At 42.3% G+C, this 3,660-nt stretch overlaps 1 non-coding gene across 1 annotated transcript; it reads right to left on the bottom strand.

Annotated features, from left to right (window-relative positions):
- Nucleotides 1–3,328: 3,328 nt before the first annotated feature.
- Nucleotides 3,329–3,460, bottom strand: LOC112441081 (small nucleolar RNA SNORA17). Its single transcript, XR_003029059.1, has one exon. It is a non-coding gene; the product is annotated as a small nucleolar RNA SNORA17 (small nucleolar RNA).
- Nucleotides 3,461–3,660: the final 200 nt, after the last annotated feature.

Genomic DNA, 3,660 nt, shown 5'->3' with positions numbered 1-3,660 from the left:
TATATAATTCCTGGTTAAGATCAAGTTTTTAAAAACATACATAGTAAAAGCATAGAGTTTTAAACAACCCAGCTATTCACATGTCATGAGAATAGATAAGCAGCCAAGAAACTTATCTTTTTGTTTCCAAGGTCTTGACTTTTATATAAGAACTCTATTCTTATTCCAGGTTGTATCCTAGTACTTTATTCATATGTATTAAAATTTTTAACAAGTTTTTGACAAAGAACAGGTAAGATAAGTCAGGAGTCATTAGAAGTTCAGCACAAAGTGTTTTTGGTCAGCGTTTGAAATCCCTGGACGAAAGGAAACAGATGGATTTGGTTACATTATCGTTGCTGTGCCAAATAAACAGTTGGGGAAAACATTAAATATCCTTTTGCTACATATCAGCTTGGTGTTTGATGTTAACAGTGGTAGCCTTTTCATCTAATTTAGTGATAGAAGCTTGAAAATGTTTTAAAATATATAACATAAAAAACGAAGTTTATTTGAACCCTCATCAGGTGACTTAGTTTATTCAGGAAACATTTGCTGAATGGTAGTTATGTGTAAGACACTGTGATGGACAGAGGACAGGGAACTTAGATTCATTCCTTTGGGAAATCTTCAGGGACAAGGTAGCATTTGAGGTGCAATTTTATTTTATTATTTATTTATTTATATATTTTTCGAGATGGAGTCTGACTCTGTGGCCCAGGCTGGAGCACAGTGGCACTATCTCTGCTCACTGCAACCTCCACCTCCCGGCGGGTTCAGGCAGTTCTCCTGCCTCAGCCTCCCGAGTGGCTAGGACTGCAGATGCGCCACCGTGCCTGGCTAATTTTGTATTTTTACTAGAGATGAGGTTTCACCATGTTGGCCAGGCTGGTCTCGAACTCCTGACCTCAAGCGATCCACCTGCCTCGGCCTTCCAAAGTGCTGGTATTACAGGCATGAGCCACCGTGCCCAGCCCTGAGGTGGAATTTTAAACATAAGCACAACTGGGATACTCACAGGGGCGATAAAAGCTAAGAATGGCAATTATATCTTTAAAAAAAAATCAAAGATGGTTGTGAGTAAAACCTTCATCTCAGGGAAGAGTTGGACAGCATCCATACTTGCAAGAAATATTTAAGTGTTCACTGAAATAGTTCGGACAATAAGGTGAGCAGCTGAAAAACAACCAAAAAGACCAGGCGCGTTGGCTAACACCTGTAATCCCAGCACTTTGGGAGGCCGAGATGGGCGGATCATGAGGTCAGGAGTTTGAGACCAGCCTGGTCAACATGGTGAAACCCTGTCTCTACTAAAAATACAAAAATTAGCCAGGTGTGGTGGCACCAGTCTGCAGTCCCAGCTACTCGGGAGGCTGAGGCGGGAGAATTGCTTGAACCCAGAAGGTGGAGGTTGCAGCGAGCCGAGATCGCGCCACTGTACTCCAGCCTGGGCCACAGAGTGAGACTCCATCTCAAAAAGAAAAACAACCAAAAAGACAGAGATGCTAGCTTTTAAAGGGCTAGTGGACTATACAAAGAAGTGAGCAGATCATAATTCATTGCTGCGGAGGGAGAATGGTGTGGGCAGAGGTGATGTCAAAGCTGGGAGTTGAATGATAAGGAGAAGGACAGCCCCATTGAAACCAAGCCACCTCATCATCTCCTCCTGTCATTCAGCCATATTCAAAGAAACCACCATTTCACAAAGACATGTGGAAAGCCATTTAAATCTTTTCTGTAGCCTCAAAAAATGTCAAAAGGGAGTCTCATAAGGTATATTACAAGGTTAACAGTCACTGTTAAATAGGAGAATTCTTAAGCTAAAACGTTAATAGAATTTCAATTAAATTGGTACATAGATAATGCTTATTTTCCTCCTCTTCATGCCAAGATTCATTAACATGGCAGGGAAGATATTAAAAAGGAATACGTTCACAAGGATAAGATAGTAGAGGAGGCATCAATCGATGAGAGATTTCAACTAGATTTTGGAAAACAGAAAAAACTACAGAATAAGCTATTTGGTAGGTGACATAATGGACAATCTGGAGTGAGTTGAAGCTGATATGCACACAAATCACAGCTTCAATTCATTCCCGATTCCCCACCATATCACCTATCAAGCCACTTATTCTGTAGTTTTGTCTGTGTGTGAGAAACAAAGGATATTATTAACTTGAGGCAAGCTAAGAGTTGTGTAGAAAAAGAAATGTAATCTCAGCATGCTACTTTTTTCTGCAGTGAACAATATTTATATACTAATGATGAGGTCGTGAAAGGAAAATATCTTGGGCTCCCAAAATCACTAAGCTAAAGGAAAAACTCAAGCTGGGAACTGCTTAGGGCACACCTGCCTCCCATTCTATTCAAAGTCATTCCTCTGCTCACTGAGATAGATGCATATCTGATTGCCTCCTTTGGAAAGGCTCATCAGAAACTCAAAAGAATGCAATCATTTGTCTCTACCTATCTGTGACCTAGAAGGCCCCTCCCTGCTTTGAGTCTTCCTGCCTTTGCTTCAAGTTGTCCTGCCTTTCCAGACTGAACCAATGTACTTCTTACGTATATTGATTGATGTCTCCTGCTTCCCTAAAATGTGTAAAACCAAGCTGTGCCCTGACCACCTTGGGCACACGTCGTCAGCACTTCTTGAGGCTGTGTCATGGGCCCATGTCCTCAATCGTGGCAAAAAAAAAAAAAAAAAAAAACTTTCTGAATTAGCTGAGACCTGTCTCAGATGTTCTGGATCCACCATGTAAATAGTGATTAATAATTTAGTCAAAATTAAGGCTGTAATGCTATTAAGGAATGGGAAAGAGGTAGATATGAGAGAGAATGGTCGAATCAGTTAGCCGCTGAAAACTCTGTCATGGAAATTCCTTAGCCTGGTTTTAAAATCTCTACATTGTTCAGTCCTATCTGCTACCTGATTTAAGATCCTCCCACTCTCCCCTTCTTTAACCTCTGTTCAGTGACCTGGACTTCTCTCTCTCTCTTTTTTTAAATAACAAGAATGCTTGGCACAGAATCAAGAACACAATAAAGTGGCTGCCGTTATTGCTATTAACTGAGACACCAGCAAACCCTTCCCCAGTCCTTTCCTTCGTGATCCTGACACGGTGTGCAGCATGAACCAGCACACGCCAGACCTGATCCATCCTCTCACAGGCTCTTAAAACTCACTAATGAAGGCTGCTCCTGGTGAAGGCACCCTCTACCTTCCCACTGTCCCTTCAGACCCCTAGTGGCCAGCCCAGCCCAGCCTGAGGGTCAGAAAGCCCACTCACAAGGCCCACCCACTCTCCCAGATACCAGTGAAGGAAAACAGATGCCAAGTCCACAAAACAGGAGCGTCAGACTATTAAACATTCAAACGTTCACGGGGCAGAACGCTGAGCATAGACATAGCCTCTCTAATCGCTGCCACCTAATGACACAAATGTGACACAGCAGCCACATCTGCAACGCCTCCAGGGGCAGTTTTTTCTCTTTAACAAGTCAAGTACTTTCCTTCCTCGGGGCCTTTGCCTTCAGTCTTTCGGAAACTCTGTGTAAAATGTTCTTTTGGCAGAAAATCAGTTGGTTCCGGATAGTGTTCTCCTCCTCTTCCACAGTAAGAGAATTTTCGCTTAGCATGTAGCTGCCCAGAATAGAAATTACATTTCAAGTTTCTCTTGCAGC

Source organism: Pan paniscus, chromosome 8 (assembly GCF_029289425.2).
Source record: "Pan paniscus chromosome 8, NHGRI_mPanPan1-v2.0_pri, whole genome shotgun sequence".
Taxonomy (NCBI): domain Eukaryota; kingdom Metazoa; phylum Chordata; class Mammalia; order Primates; family Hominidae; genus Pan; species Pan paniscus.
Note: the sequence above shows the minus strand (reverse complement) of the source record. Positions and strands in the feature narration are given on the sequence as shown.